This window comes from Equus przewalskii, chromosome 1, assembly GCF_037783145.1.
Source record: "Equus przewalskii isolate Varuska chromosome 1, EquPr2, whole genome shotgun sequence".
NCBI lineage: Eukaryota > Metazoa > Chordata > Mammalia > Perissodactyla > Equidae > Equus > Equus przewalskii.
This window is the reverse complement of record NC_091831.1, coordinates 94,621,416-94,638,201: the sequence shown is the minus strand read 5'-3', so window position 1 is coordinate 94,638,201 and position 16,786 is coordinate 94,621,416. Positions and strand designations below refer to the sequence as shown.

The 16,786-nt window shown below is 53.2% G+C and overlaps 1 protein-coding gene across 2 annotated transcripts in view; it reads left to right on the top strand.

Moving 5' to 3' along the window:
* Positions 1-9,560: 9,560 nt before the first annotated feature.
* Positions 9,561-16,786, top strand: part of ACAN (aggrecan) — a 65,221-nt gene continuing 57,995 nt past the window's right edge. Inside the window, exon 1 of one of the 2 annotated variants that reach the window (XM_070618074.1) lies at positions 9,561-9,998. The gene's annotated coding sequence lies outside the window, so the exon portion shown is untranslated. The remainder of the gene's footprint in view (positions 9,999-16,786) is intronic. The other variant, XM_070618081.1, reaches the window with a different exon arrangement.

Sequence of the window (16,786 nt, the reverse complement as noted above, 5' to 3'; positions counted from 1 at the left end):
AAGCGTAAGAGAGACCTGTGGGGAGAGGAGGAGGGGAGGTGAGAGAGGCAGGGCCAGGTCAGCCAGGCCCTGTTGGTCATGGTGTCCTGAGTGTAACCAGAAGCCACCGGATGGTTGTAAGCAGAGAAGCAGTGGGACCCCACCCTGCATCTTTCGATGGGGATATTGCAAGTCCTCATTCACTGAGGAGGAAACTGAGACCCAAGGCCACGTTGCTGGTAAATGCTGCAGCTGGAACCAGCACAGGTCTCATCAATCCCAGCTCAGCAAACTTGCCCACCCGCCCCATACTTTCCACTCGCCCCTGTCCCGTCCCACAGGAAGCTACACATGAGTGACATCTTGTTACCCGAAAGCCCTCCACCTGGCCGTGGGTGATGGCGCCTGTCTTGATCTAAACTCACACCAGCCCCAGGCCTCCACCATGTGCAATTGGGTGTCCAGTGATCGTGTTCATGCCAACGGCCTCTGCAAATGAACTGTTGTCCCGCACTTTGTCCCCACCACTTCTTCCATCCCCCACAACCACCAGAGTTGACACCCAAGCCAATAACCACAGGTAAACGTGTTTCTCCCTGGGACAGAGTTTAACACACAACCACAGGGATGCGTCTTGGGCCCAGAATGGAAGGGGCCAAGGAGCTGGGGATGACAAATGCCCTGAGAATCCAGCTAGAAGCTCCCCCGAGAGACGCCCCTCCCCAGAATAGGCAGAGAGGGTCAGGAACACCCATGCAAACCGCGGATCCACAAAACCCTCACTGTGCCCACGGCTTTTCCCACCTTGGCCCTTTCTATTTTTATCAGGAGAGCGAGAGGGGGTTGCCAGGCGGGGCCACGCCGCTGTTTATGTCTGAAATTTGAAAAGATGCACAGTGTACTTGGGAGAAGGCGTTTGCAGTTAAAGGAATTTCAGAGGAGGATTTCAAACCCAGCGAGGAGAATAGGTGCCTTGTGTTCTGGCTTTTGACTCTGGAAAAGCCACGTTTCCAACCAAGGCGTGCAGAGGGGCCAGGGATTGGGAGAAAACGCACGGGTGTGAGGTTTGGACAGGCAGGGGACCCAGCTCACGTGGGCACAGGGGACAGCTGATTTTCAGACTGAGGGTGCTTTGGGGGGAAGCCCTTCTGCCCCTCCAGTGTAACTCCTATTTATTTATCCCCCAGTTAATTGCTAGGCTTTCCTCACCCTTGATTCTAATCGTTCTCTACTCTGCATCTGTCACCTTTCTCCTCTTGATCAGTGAGTTGTACTGAGGATTTATTTTCTCATATATACATATTTGCTTGTTAAGGCATTAAGTCCCTCTGATTTGTCAATTTTCTGTTTCCTAGTTAAATTGCAAGTGTCCCTTTGATAGTGTATGGCTACTATTTCTTTGACGCACACATAACTCAGGACCTGGTCAAGCGTTTTACTCTGTAGCCACCATAGTGGAACTCAATGGTCCTTTCCTTCAACTCTGGGAAGTGGGAGGCAAGGAAAAGCAACAACATAATCACCCCCGACCACCACCAAGCTGAATGAATTTCATCATGTCTCTCTTCTCTTCTCCTCCATCCTTCAAAGGTAAAACTGGCTCTGACACCGCTCTGTAGAGAACATTCTAGCCCAAACTATACATGGCCTTTATTAAACCAGGGATCCTCAGGAAGGTGGGGTGACTTTCAGGAGGCTGGGCTTCTGACTTGATCTGGATCTAAGGTGAACCCAATGCCATGGTTCTGTGGTGAGGTCTGGCCAGTGTATATAAGAAGATCATAGCTATTTATCTCATTTCTTTGGGCCTAAGGGTAAGTATCAAGAAGCGTTAGCCTCATTTGTGCCTGTAGCTGCAAAAATGCAACAGTTTTAAAAATTCATTAGCCACAAGTCCTAAGAGCCACAAGACACAGTTGTCATGCGATTAAACTCTATCTCTGTCTATGTCTGATGAAAGTTCATCGCTTGACTCTTGTCTATATTTCTTTTTCTCTAGAACTCCCTTACATACATCACTCTTCCTGGAGTGTGTCAGGGTCTCTCCCTCCCTTTGTTTCTTGGTCTCTCTCTGTTTCTCTTAGGATTCTTGCATTTCCATCCAGCAGCCTCTCTCCCTCCACCTTTCCTGCCCTTCTACTTTCTCCCTTAAATAGTTACAGCGTGCAATTAAAGTATACTTTAGCATTTGTTGGATAGAATTTAACGTTCCCTGTTTTTATATGAAAACCAGATGTGCAGACCCTCAGGTTGAGCATTGCCACAAGCCCCAGTCCCACATTTCTCTCTGTCTGCTGACCATCTCCCCATGGATATCCCCCCACCGCTGAAAACCCAATTTGTCTACAACAGAACTCACTGTCTCTTCTCCCCAAGCCAGCTGCCCTTCCTGACTTCCCTGTTGCTGTCACAGGGACTCCCCATCTCCCAGTCACTCAGGTTCAGAGGTTGAGGCTGTCCTTGGGTCTTGCCTCTCTCTCTTCTCCAAGATTCAGTGTCTCTGATTCTTCTTTTCAAAGTCCTTCCTGTCCATTCTCACAGCCACCACCATCGTATTATCCCCCCACCCAGAGATGCACTTTGTTTATCCTTCAATGTTTTGACACACACCACATTTAAAATTTTTTAATTAGTCATCTGATTTTACATAAAAATCCAGATATTTGGCTTCTCAAGAAAAACGGCAATAACTACCACCACGACCGCCACCACCACTACATGATCCAGCAACAAAGAGCCTGGATTCCTGAATGGCAGCATTTAGTTGGAGCTGGGTAGTGGCTGTCCCTTTTGAAGGGGCACACACTCTCCAGTTTGAGTAAAAGAAGCGAGACACAAAGGAGTACTCATGGGAAGATAACATTTCCATCAGGTTCAAAAACAGACAAAATTGGTCACTGAGGTTCAGAATAGTGGTCTCCCTGGGTGGGGTGTACTGACCAGAAAGGCCACAAAGGGACCTTCTAGGGGGCTGGAAATAGTCTACATCCTAATTTCATTGTGATTACAGTGGTGTTTATATATGTGAGCAATTGACTGCGTTGTAGGCTCAAGATGCCCTTTATTCCATGTAAATTATATATCCAAAGAAAGAAAGGGGAGAGGAAAAAACGTGGGTGCAGTGCCTAGCTTAGTGCCTGGCACATAGTAGGTACTCAAAAAATGTCACTGTAAAATAAAAACAATGCTGACCCTTGCTACAGCAGAGACGAACCTTAAGGACACTATGCTAAGGGAATCAGCCAGTCAATAAAGGACAAATACGGTATGATTCCACTCACAGGAGGTACCCGGAGTAGTGAAATTCACAGAGACAGGAAGTAGAATGGTGGCTGCCAGGAGCTGGGGGAGGCGCACGGGGAGTTTGTGTCTAACAGGGACAGAGTTTCAGTGTGGGAAGACGAAAAAGTTCTGGAGATGGATGGTGGTGATGGTTACACAACGATGTGAATGTACTTAATGCCACTGAACTGTCCACTTAAAAAGGTTAAAATGGTAAATGTTATGTATATTTTACCACAGAAAAAAGTAAATCAATGAATATCCCCAGGACAAGGAAGCTGTGCTGAGCCACGAAGGAACTGACATGCCATTTTTTGGAACTTGAGATTTTGAGACCAGACAGAGTCCCCTCCAGCATATTGATGATGCCTGTTCTCTAAGAACTATTTCAAGATTGGAACGCTAACATGTAAAAGTTCTAAAAATAAAAGATAACCTAGTTAAATACTGCTTTTTTCCCTTATATATTCTGCGTTTTCTCACCTTAAAGGAATACGCATTGAGAAACCAAATAGACCAACAGCAACAACTAAAATGTCAGAGTAACTACTCGCCAGGACTTTAACACCAAAGAGGTGCCACGTCTTGTGGGGAAAAGTCATGCCCACGTCTCAGATCATTTTCAAGCTATGGAGTTGCTGTCTGTACCCCCTCAGATTTCACTTCTAGCAAGTGTTGCAGGATACTGTATCCATTCATTTTATAAGCATGTATTTCCTATCTATACTATAGGGTGTAAAAATGTGGGACAAAAATTTTTCAGAATGGCCAATGTTTATCAATGAAAGAAAATAAAAACACGAAGCGCCACATGAAAAAAGAGTCTGATGACTAAAATAAAGGAAAGAGCAGAGAAGGCCACTCAGGCCCAGGGTTTGGGAGGCAGCCCCTTAGGATTCAGAGTGGGGCAGGGAGAAGGCGAGTGCACGCTCCCCAGAGCCTTGGGGGCAGGGCAGCCCAGGGAAGCATCCTCCTACCTCTCTTTCCTCTTACCCCAGACCTGCCTGGAAAATGTTGTTGTCAATGGTGATGATGATGATGGTGATGATGATGGTACGATGGCGAAGATGATATAAACCAACATGGTAACACCCTACTCAGCATCACTCCTACGTATTCTCAGTGACAAAAACACTAGTGAGTCATGAGTAAAAGGCTTGCCGTAATTTCCTCTTTTATAAATGGCAGGGTTTTACTGAAAATAGAATCTGCAATGGATTCAGAAAAAAAAAATCAAACTGAATCTTCAAGAAATTGGAGTTTCCTTAAACATGCCTTCAATTTCTACGTCTTAGGTGACACAGTGCTTCCGTGTCACCGCATGTCATCACTCCACACAGACCCGCGGAGAATTGTAAGTGTTTCATTAACTTACACCATGTCCTTTATTATTAGAACATTTCCCTCTGAGTTTGTCACTTGCACGGTGTTAGAGTAATAAAACAGCGCTTTTCAAATGTTCCACCAGCTCTCAGAAGACTCCACGCTCCAGCCCAGTTCTGCAGTCAGAAGGCACTTTTTTCCATATCGTATTTCTATGGCCCTCTGCTTCCAGGGGGATCACAGCGTTCTCTACACACATTACACACAGCATCTATCACTGCCACTCTCCTGCGAGGGGAGTATTTTTAGCCTTTTTCACAAACCCAGAGAGCAGCGCACGGAGGCGAAGGTACTTACACAGGGACATCAAATCACAGGGCAAGGAAGAAAACTAACCATCGTGCGCCTTGAGCCAGACCATTTGCAAAGTGCTGACGTCCCATTTCTTATTCTAATTCTCACAACTCCACAAGCTAGCTCCACTTCACAGATGAGACAACCAAGACCCAGAGGGGGTAAGACACTTGCCCAAGGTCTCTGTGCCAGAAGTGGGGCTCACGGCCAAGGCTACTGAACACAGGGCACCTCCCCCTCCCCCCTCTGTTTTGTGCTTGAGATAAACAGGGGGCCCTTTCGTGGTGGCCAGCAGGACAACGGGCTGATGGTTTTAATTGTCCACAAGTTTCAAAGTCAACCAAAGGTGTGACGTAGCTCTGAAACGCAACAGTCTTGGGCCGCACCAGTAGGAGTGGAACGCGCAAATGGGGAGATGAAGAGTTGTCCTGGCTCCGTCCGGCTCGGCCCACAGCTGGGCTCACACATCCGGGGCTGGGAATCACATTCTGGAGGGACATCCACAAACAGAGATTTCCAGAGAGCAGGAAACCAGAAGGAAACCTCCTTGGGAAACAGTTAAAGGACCCACGGGCATTCCGCTGTGAGGAGAGACATGGAGGGGGTGTGAAAACCCCCCGGGGTTATATGAAGGCTGTCCTGCGGAAACTGAGACAGTCGTGTTGTCCCAGACAGCAGGCTAGGCGGCATGCTTGTGTGGGGGTATCGAAAGGATGCTTCAGAGGAATTCTGCAATCACCTTATATTGGGACTGAGCAAGGCGTTTACACGGCATTCTCATGTAAGGGACAGAAACAGGCACTCCGTGGTGGCACAGCTGGATGGACGGGGGCACTGGCCATCCTCTAAGACCCAGTTTCATGGAGCGTGGAAGCCAGCCTCCAAGATGCCACCCAGCGAACTCTAGTCCGTGATATTCACACCCTTGATGTCCCCTCCCACACTAGTTCAGGGCTGGCTCTGCGTGACCAGCAGAAGACGGTGGAGATGACAGTGTGTGACTTCCAAAGCTGGGACGTGAAAGCACAGCAGCTTCTGCCTGGCCCTATTCTATCCCCTTTGTGCTGGAAGCCGCCATGCCACAAGGCAGCTCCATTGGGCAGGCCCGCATGCAGAAGAACTAAGGGCCCCGGCCGACAGTCAACATCAATGTGCTGGCCCTGTGAGCGAGCCACGCTAGAGCAGGATCTTCAAGGCCCAGTCCAGCCTTCAGACGGCCAGCTGACTGCAGCCCCATGGGACAGCCACGGCCAGCACAGCCTGGCCAGGCTGCTCCAAGTCCTGACACGTAAAACCCACAAGAGATGTTAAATGACTCTCATTTAAGCCACGAAGTTTGGGGATGCTGTGTTACACAGCCACAATAACTGAAACGTGGCTCCATGGCACCCCAGGGGGCTGTCTCTAGTGCCCCGCTCTAGAACTCAGCCCCAGGCTGAGTGAAGACGTGGAAGGGGCACACGAGTCAGCTTGGTAGAAGGTCTTACGTTGAGAGAAATAGCAAACTCACAGAACGATAGAATCAGGATCCAAGATGGTCAGGAGGGATTTTTAAGAGAGACAAAGATAAAATCCCACACTTGGATTAGAATTACCCACTGTCCCAGGACAAACCAAGGCAGACATCGGGCCACAGCAGTACATATGGAAAGGAGATCTGAGTTGGCTGCAGGCTCAGAATGAGTCATGATGAGGCAACCAGAAAAGCCCATCAATGTCGGTTGCATTAACAGAAGCACAGTACCAAGACAAAGGAGGTGAGCTCTCCCCTGGGCTGAGCACACGAACAGGAGGACTGCGTTCAGTTCTGAATCATTCTTTACATGGGACAAGGGCAGTCCAGACCTGCTTGAAGAAGACTGATGGGAGTGGATAGAGTCTCTTGATGGAGACAAGTGAGGAAGGCTGGAAAGAAGCGAGGATGCGCAGTCCAAAAGGAGAAGCGGGGGAGGGGGAGAGCAGCCCAAGCACTGATTTCAAATTCAGAAAGCTCTGTCACATGGAAGGAGGTCTGGGGACCAGGGCCAGGAGGGAGGCACGGGCCTGCTTTGTTCACTGCTAAAGGCACAGTGACGGTAACCGGCGGGGGCTTCTGGGAAGTCCAAGAGCTGCCGAAACACTAGAACCACGTGAAAAGGAGACGAGGCCTCAGAAGGGAGTCAAACCCATGCGGATGGCCAAGGAGTCTGCTGTTCCAGTTGGGGGACACCGTGGAGAGGAAGACATACGGCAGGAAGGGCTGTCCTCAAGGCTCTCTGAGAGCCCTTCCCAGCCCTGAGATTCTTCCATTCTGTAATTTTGTGATTGGATGCGTAGAACCTGCTGAATGAGCCAGCCTGGCTTCTCAAACCTCTGCAGGCACATCAAAAACCTGGGGGATCTGATTGACGTGCACACCCTGAGCCAGTAGGTCTCGGGCAGGCCTGGGATTCCGCATTTCAAACAAGCTCCCAGCTAACACTGCTAGTGTGCAGGCCACGCTCTGAGCCTTCAGAGGCGAGATCTGGCCCAGGACAGCAGACCGGATGGGGCAGCCTGGCCAAGGCATTAGGCAACTGTCAAGGATTCAAGCAGAGGATGGATGAGCAGCATCCGAAATGCCCCACGAGGACCAGGACCCCCGCCTTGAATAGGGGAGCATCCGTATGCCACCAGGGGCTTTCTGATGCCAACATCCTTTGACTCTCTGAACACGGGCTTTAAAGTGTCCAAAAACTTTGCCACCATTCCCAGTTTTCCATAGCCTGTAGTGGGAGGCATTGTGGAGTCGTGCCAACCTGCCCTCATTCACTCCCTGGGGGGCCTCCGAGTCTCAGTTTCTCAGTGTGTAAAATGGGAATAATATCCAGCTGCAAGGTGTATCAAGCAGTGTCTGGCACATAACAGGTGCGCATTATGTGTTTCTGAGCCTCCTCAGAAAACTAGGTGATCCATAAACGTTCATCCTCTTCATTGCAAGATTCATTACCTAATTAATATTTGTCCTTGAATTGTCCTTCACTAACCCCAAATGTCAGATACGACCCCATTTTATAGATGAGGGCACAGTTTGTTCCCAACCTAGAGCCTCAGGCAAATACTAGCACAAGAATCCCTGACCCCTCCGGTTGGAATTTTAAGGACTGCTGTTTTTCTAGAAGGGTCCTTTCCCCTGGTCCAGGCACTGGAGTCAGTAACTAACAAGATTTCATACCATTTCTTTGTCTGAGAGGGAAGATGCTGTTTACCCCTGAGGGGCCCCCATCACCACCACGTGCGCAGTGCCCAACGCGCTCTACAACTTAGAGACCCGACCCGGAGGAACCGCCAGACTCGGGCAGAAAAGGGTGACGCCAAGAACCACCAACCAACGGCACACCTTAGCCACAGCTCCTGGGCACCAGCGGGGGGAGTGGGCACTGTGCTCTCGCCAGGCTTCACTGCTCTGTGCAGGGCAGAGATGGGGGGCGGCTCCAGAGAATGTGTTGGACCAGGGCCAGTCCTGCCCCCTAGCAGAGATGGCCAGTAAAATACCCACACAATTAGAGCAGTCACCCTGGCGCCTCAGTGTCTTTTAATGGAGGAAAACTTGGTCTATTCTCTCTGTAATGAGCAGCAAGCAAAGATCCCACATCTTGCTCTTCAGTCCTCGCCCAATGAGGGTGTGAAGCGGCTTCCACCAAACTGACAGAGGCCGCTAAATCTTAGCATCACCCACCACCAGCTTCCTCCATAAGGATCTGAAGCCCACCAACCAACCTCAATGACCCAAAAAGGCTGCAGCTGAACCAGCAGCTTGTGTAGCATGACCTTGGGTCTGAATTCAGACTCCACCTTGAGTAGGTCACTCCATCACTCTCTGAGCCCGTTTTCACATCTTTCGGGGAGAAGGAGTTGTAATATTTACTTCATTGGGCTCTTTGGGAAAAGCAAATGAGATGTAAATGTATGTTAAGCAACCAGCTCACAGAAGATGTTCAAAAGCTGTTAGTTCTTTTATTCCCTTGCCTGGAAACAAAACTGCTAAGGAGGGTGGTCTCCGGAGCTACAGGAGTCCTGGAGAATTCCTGCTCCGTTCCAGATGTCCTTGGTCTCTCCTGGATTTTGAAGACCCTCCGCCTTTTGCCCGGAGGCTCCCAGCCCCTGCACACTTCCCCGCTGCCCCCTAACCTCCTCCTCTCCCCGCCCTCCCCTGCCATCCCCGCGCACCCCATCCCCAAAAACTTCGAGCCGGCTCTTCAGGAGGATCCTTCCAAACCGCGGCCTGGGCGTGGGGACCGCGCCCCTCCCGATCGCGTCCCGCCGGGCGTCCCCTGCAGACCCCGCGCCGGGCGCCCGGGAGCCCCGTCCGGCCGCGGGAACGCGGGGCCGGGCCGATGGGGGCCGCTCTGCGGGGCAGCCCTCCGCGCCCCTCGGGCTGCGGAGCTGCCGACCGCATTGCAGACGCGGGCCCTTCGGCCCTTCCCGCGCCGCCTTCCCCCCGCGGGCCCCGGGGCTGCCGGGGAGCGCTCCCCTCGCCCTGCGCGCCGGTCCGGAGCCAGGGTCCAGCGCGCTCCAGACGCCTCTGCCTTCCCCTCCCCCTGTCGGCCGCCCCTCAGGTCCCCCGGGGGTGGGGTTTCCCTTGCGCTCGCCCCCTCCCGCCCCCATCTCGCCGGTGCCCTCCCCTCCCCCGCCCGCCCCTATGTATGTGTCACCGCGCGCCATGCCCGCCCGCCCACCTACCTTCCCGCCGCTCCAGAGGGGGCTCGCAGAGCTGAGGACGCGCGCGGCGCTGCTCAAGGTCTCTCTCTCCGCACCCTCGCCGGCCGGCGTCTGACCCGGGGGCCAGGGGGCTCCGGGCACCTTTCACTGTCCCTTCACTCGGCCAGCCGGGACTCTGCAACCCAGACGCGGCCGCTGCGGCCACCGACCTAGGGGACCTGCGGACAGGACGCCGGCAGGAGGAGGGGTGCGCCGCGCCCGCGCAGAGCGTCTCCCCAGCTGCGCAGCGAGACCCGGGCCTCCCGGCCCCACGAGCCCCCGGCTGCCGCTCCAGGTGTATGGGACTGAAGTTCTTGGAGAACGGAGTCCAACTCTTCAAGGTAACTGTCGCCTTACCCCCCGGGGCACCAGGCGAGCCGGGAGCGGTGCTGTGGCCACCTCCCTCTGTGCCAGGGGCTGCGCTGCCTCGCTCTCCCCGCGGGGAGGTGTGTGCTGGGCGCCCCCGACATCCACCAGCTGCAGCCACAGTGGAGTTGAGCAAACTTTCTGGCTGCGGTGGAGTCAGAGTGAATGGGGCAAAGGAGCATGTGACGAAGGGTTCATGTCTCCCGGTGCCCCAGAATTAAGGAGTAGAGAACAAACGAGCCTTTGCTCCAAACTGCCGCCCGTTTTCAAGACCTAGGGTCTGGGAGGAGCCATAGTGGACAGAATAGCAGCTTTAGAGTCGCGGACATGTGGGTCCAAATCCTGCTGGGCTACTTCTGAGCTAGAGGAGTTGCTGGCCTTCCTGAGCCTCGGCCTGCCCTCTACCAGTCGGGAAGGAGGAGGCCTCCTTGGCCGAGTCACTGGGGAATAAATGAAATGACATGGGTAGGGTGTCAGGTACGCAGCAGGTGCCTAAGCAGAGGCTGGGAGAACCCATTGGTCCCCCTTCCTTGGCCACTTGGCCAACTCCAGGAGCCACAGGGATAAGCCGGGAGGAACTGGCAGAATCTGGGACAGGGCTACTGAGCAGCAAGGGCGACAACAGCAGCTCTCCGAACATGCCACCAAGTGGGCCATTTCTCAAGGAAGAGGAGGGGAGAGGAGGACACGTGGCCACGGGCAGTCGTCTCTGGCTTCTTCTGCAGATGAAGCGAATGATGGTGGAGCAGGAGCCCTTTCTGACCCTGGGGCTGGGTGGGTGGGTGTCCATGTCAAAGGAACCCACATTCTAGGCCAGAGCAAGCTGTGGGCGTGGGGGCCGTGTCCCGTTGGGAGACACGATCCAACCCAAACTTTTCCATCGTTCTCTTCTTTGCGGTGGCAAGCAGGGTTCTAATGGGACCGTTCTAGAGCTTCACCGCTATTTTGATTGATGAGTACATTCCACTTCTGTGGGGGTGACTGCCAGAAGGAAAAGGGGGAAGATGCAGAGCTGAATTGGGTTAGTGTGGTGTGGCAGGTCCTGGTGCTGCAGTGGCTGGGCATCTGACAGCTTGGGGGAACCCTGGACCCTGGAAACACACTCATGTCATCTCACGATGAGAGAAAGCAGACCCAGAAAGATGCAATGACTTTTCTAAAGGTCGTGCTGGACTAGAATCCAGGTTGTCTGAGGCCATAGTCAATCGCTAGTCCTGATTTAAAAGTTCGCAAGTCTGGGCTCTAATCCTTTTCCCTCTTGCTTGCCTTCTGGGTTGCAAAGAGAGGGGGCATTCAGATTATCTGTGCCCCTGGGCAAGGCGGTTCAGGAGGCTATCGATGGAGGAGTGTCGGCTTGTTAATCACTGAGCCGAAAGAGACTGCCCAGGAATGGAAGGCAATGAAAGAAAGAGCAAAAGACCCCTCCAATTTAAAAAGTTTGGGATGAAGGACTTATCAAAAGGAGGGAACTATCTCTCGGAGAAATGCTGGCGTTCCTCAGGTTACATTGAGTTGGATTTAATTTAGATGTATTTCTGTGCAGTTTCTAGCGCGAAACCTGATATGTTCATTCATTCTCCAGTATCTACTGAGCGCCACCTAGGTGACAGGCTCTGCGCTCAGTGCTGGCCTATAGTGGGCCCTCAATAACTGTTTGATAGTATTATTAGCATTATTAATTTAATATTAAGTCGAAGTTTTTCTTTTCCTAGAATTTTCGATGAAAATCATACTTGCATCGGGATTCTCTCTTTATTATTTGAAAGCCCTCTGGTCAATATAAGAGGAAAGAATCCAGAAGGGAAAACAATGGCTGTATTATTACTTATTTGGGGGGAGTCTCTGTGTGCTTGAGCGGTGAGATCCCACGCTGTCTGGTGTGAGCCAGGCCTGACCCCACGCTCCTCCTCAGATGCACGCACACATTTTGCCCCCACTCACCCCCTCACACAGCCCCCTCCCAGGCAGCCTGCTCCCTGCCTGCTGGGATGGGGCATTCTCCAACCTCACACGCCCAGAATGGCCTGTCAGGCACCTCAGTCAGAGAGGGAGCTCCGAGGGAGCGCTCACCTCCTGAAATGGTAGGGAGAGCCGTCAGGGTAGGTAGCCCCCCACCCCCGGGCTGGGCAGACCTGAGTTCAAATCCCAGCTCAGCCACTGACTAGCTACATGACTGATGAGGTTACTCACTTCCCTGGGACTCAGTTTCCCGTTCTCTAAGAGGCGGAGGAAAACCTCCAGGAGCGGGTTTTTGTGAGGATTAAAAGACGTAATGTGGGTGCTTTGCCTGGTTCTCAGCAGGCACCACAAACCTTTATTCCTCTCCTCTCACAGTTTCTAGGCCCCCTCGGAGTCACAAACCGTAAGTTCAGCCCAGGGCTAACAGAGTATTCTGTCTTAGTCAAAGACTGTCCCCACCTTTGGTGTGGATTCTCTTAACGACACCTTCCACAACCTGGTCCCTCCCACAGCCCTTCTTGTTGGGCACGAGGACGACCTCAGCGGGGCCAGGGGAAGCCCTCGGTCCCCGGTGTCACTTTCGGTCTGCTCCCGCGGGAACACCCAGCGCAGGATTTGTCCAACTGCAGGTCGTGAAACCGATTTAGTGGGGGTTTAAGGACATAGCAAAGAATAATCTCATAGAGCCTCCCATATAGTAAAGGTAAGTGTTGTTTCTGGAAACTTTTATTTCTGTTACATATTTTGCGGTCTTATAGAAGTATGTGTGTATGTGTTTATAATATAGATGTGTATACACAAATATACACGAACTTGATATTTGTATAATGTATTTCTTATTACGGGTTGTAGTGGAAAAAGTTTGGAAGACGCTGATCCCGAAGAGATTTCTGTCTCGGAGAAATCCCTGCCTCTTGGCTCCAGCTGGCAGGTGCTGGGGCGCCTTTTCTGCCCCTGTCTTAACATTTAGACTGGACCCCCAAGCGTCTTGGGAGCAGAGGCAGCGAGGAGTGGAGGCTGGGAGAGGGACTGAGAGGCAAGCTCGAGGAAGAGAACCCAAACTCAGAGGGAAGGCAAGGCAAGGAGGACAGGCCTGCTTGCAAGTGGAGCAGCGAGGGGACGGGGCCCAGGGGTGCCCTGGGAAAGGGGGTCTGTGGGTGGGAACACGTCTTGAAACAGTAGCTGTGCTCTCCTGCTGTCACCAGGCCAACCTCTTGGCCATGCTCTGAGCCATGCTGGGAGCTTCATTGCCACCCTCCTTCCTTAAGAAAGCCGTGTTTGATGGGTCGAAGTGAGAGCTGTCTCTGTGCATCTCGCCTGGGAGTGGCTGCTGTCCTTCCCCCAGACTCGACAGGACACCCCCATCCCAGGGAGACCGCAGAGAAGGACCCACTGGGGTGTAGGGCAAAGCTAGGGTTAGAGACGGGAGCGGGAGTGAGGCAAAGCGAGGACCAGAGAGAGGAGGAATTGGTAGGGAAAACAGTTAAAACGGTTCCTTTTTTCGAAAGTTGAATCCAGGGCAAGAACGGAAACGGTAGAGTTTACTTTTAAAAACTCAGAACCTCCTTGTAAGCGGCTGAGTATGTGTGTGGGGCGTATTGTGTGTGTGTGCGTGTGTGTGTGCTGGGAGGGCGGGCCCTGCGGGCTGGCCTGGGCGTGTGAGAGGATGTTTCTGGCTCTCAATGGCCTCACAGTGCGTCCTGAAGAAGCTGTTTGTTGCCCTCATGAATAGTGGATTTGGGAGTGTGATGCTCAGCACCGCGGTCTGCGCATTTGGTTACCGTTGAGGTTACGGGTTTTTCCTTTTAAGACACACCCCTCCTCCTGCAGAGGGGCCGGTGGGAGGGGGATGCTTGCCTGTCTCTCCGGAATTGATTTGATGTGAGGGGTGAGGGTAGGAGGGAGACTCAAGACGGGGCAGATCTGCCGCGTCCAGCCTGGCCCCCCCTGGCCCCCCTTGGCCCCTGGCCGGGGCCTCTGAGATGCACTTCCTTCATTGCCTGTGATGACCCTCATTTAAGGGATGGCGAAGAGGACGGGGGCCCGGAGAGGGGAAGATGCGTGCCCCAGGCCAGTTCAGAACAGGTCAGCAAGGATCTGGACCAGAACCTAGGCCTCCAGGCCCTCATCCTGAAACATTCCACATCCATGGAAACCATTCATTCATTCATTCATTCATTCATTCTTCTTTCAGCAGCCCTTGCTACATGCCAGGCACTGTACTAGGTGTGCATCACACAGCAGTGAACAGAACAGTTCACTCCTCCTGCGCTCCAGCCGCTCATGGTCGAACGGGGAGGACGGGCTCTCATCCACTTGGCCCTGACCCCTCATTTCTATAAAGTGGTGGTTCTCAGCCGGGGAGCTGTTTGGCCCCCCCAGGGAACATTTGGCCATGTCTGGGGATCTTTTTCGTTGTCACCATGGGAGAGGGGTGATACTAGTGGCATCTAGTGGGTAGAGACCACGGATGCTGCTAAACCTCTTACAGTGCACAGGGCAGCTCCTTCCCCCGACAATAGAGAATTATCCAGTCCGAAATGTCACTAGTGCCGAGATTGAGAAACCCTGCTCCAGACCTTCATTTAGTCACTGGGCCGGCCCAGGCCCAACTGTGGGCAACAGCAGGAAGGCTAGGGGTGGGCAGGCAAGAAGGGAGGGTTTGGCAGGCTGTGAAGAGCAGACAACGAATGGAAAAAAAAAAAAAAAAAAGCCAGGCCCACAGTGATGAAATGGAAAGGACTTGAAACTTGGGCAGCCCAGATCGAGGGTGAAATCCCCGCTGTGCTCTTGGGCAGGTCACTTACCCTCTCTGAGCCTCAGTTTCTGCATCTGTGAAATGGGGCTTATGGGCCCGCTGAGAGAGCTCAGGATAAAGTAAATACAGGAGCTGGCACAAAATAGAGCTACAGTAACATCGCGGCTGGTATTATTATCTTTGAGGTTTTCCAAGGTCCTGCTATGGAAAATTACAGCATCAGCAGGTGTGGCCATGTGACCATGAGGCCAAAGAAGGTTGCTGTTTGGGGCACGGTTGCCACAGTGATGCCTTCTGCTTGAGGGGTGGGGTGCAGGTCAGCACCTCCCCACAGGCACAGCTCCCAGCAAGGGACAGAAGAGTCGAGAAGGGTTTGCTCCGGTGAGAGCCAGCTGTGTGCATCCTCCGGTGTATGCAGTCGGGAGGAGCACTGGACTTGGAGCCAAATGAACTGGGCACAGACTGGCTGTGTGACCTGGGGAAATTGCTTCACCTCTCTGAGCCTCAGGTTCCTTATCTGTAAAATGGAGATACTAAGGCCTGCCCTCACGGGTCCAGGAAGGTGCCTGCTGGGGGGCGCTTGTGAAGCCTAAGCAGGAATCTTTCTAGCTGGTGTGCACGGTACCTAATCCACTGCCGGGCACACACAAGACAGGCTGGTGGAATGAATGAATGAGTGAATGGACCATCGCATTATAAATTCCTTTCAATTCCTGACAAGGAGAGTACCAGCAACCCCCAGATGGGCTGTCTGCTTTGCCACTTGCCTGTCCGGAGCAAGCCCGAGGAAGCCAGGACTTAGTGTTCGGTGCGAGCCAGGCTCGGGTCACAGCACCAGACAACCGCGCCCTCTACAGGGCACTGGAGTCACAGCAGCTGAGCTGTGCCAGCCCCAGGCGGGATCCCGGGCCGAGGGGGAGGTGCCAGTGAGCCCAGAGAACAGGGAAGGCCAAGCTGCTGGAAGGAGCACCAAATCAGGATCAGGAGCCCAGAGACCAGCTCAGAGCAGGCGCATGGCTGAACCCCTCCATTGTCCTATCTGTGGAACAGGGCTGTTGCTCGGCCACACGGAGCTGAAGTTACAATAAATTAAGGCCAAACTGAAGTCAGCAGCCGAAGGGCTGGATTTGGGAAATCACCAAGCTTCCCTGAGCGTCGATTCTTTACAGTCCTGAAGCATTAGATCAGAAAGGGACCTAGGAGACATCTAAATCCCCCACCGCCTTCATTATGCAGATGTGGAGACCGAGTCCCAGAGAGGCGAGGGCACCTGGACTGGGACACGGGCTGCTATTCCAGAGCCACGGCTTCGAGGGGCTGCTGACTCCCCACACACACCCCATGTCACGTCCAAACCGGTAGAAGAAGGTGCCAGATCACAGAAACACTGTGCCACCCCCTCCGAACCCGACTGTGGACAGATTTTGTCCTGGGGCCACCTGTTGTCCACCCTTGAGCCACCCTCTGGCTCGGTCCCTCCAGCGTCCTTGCTGGTTCCTTTGTAAGAGAAATGTCCAAGGCAAGGGGGAGCTCGGGCTCCCATCTCCCTCAGAACACCTGGGATTCCTTGTCCTGGCCACCACCCTGGGCCGTCCATAGGGGCATTTTCCTCAGTGAAGCCTGGACCTTGGCCTGACCTCCCCTGCTACTTCCCTCCCCCATTGGGGGCTCCCCTCCTCCCACCACCAAGCCCCTCACTTTGATCTGCTTATCCAGATGGCTCAGGGGAACACCTGGATTGGACGATGACTCAGAGATGTAGCAAGGACTCCAGCCTGTGGAGATGCTGACCTAGGCAGATCAGCCAGCTCTGATCCTGCAGCAGGAATGAGGCGGCTGCGTCAGGGCCGTGGGGGGGGGCAGCCCAGGAAAGAGGAGACCCCACCAGTTAGGGCTTCAAATCCTGTCTCAAATGCAGCCACTGCACGAGCCAGCCCTCACGGCAAGGCTGGGCCCAACCTCTCCTTTCCACCTCCTGCCTGCCCCCTTCCCTTGGAAGGTGAGCCTGCTGGGCGCTCATTTTAGTTCCGCTGTTTTCTGGATTTA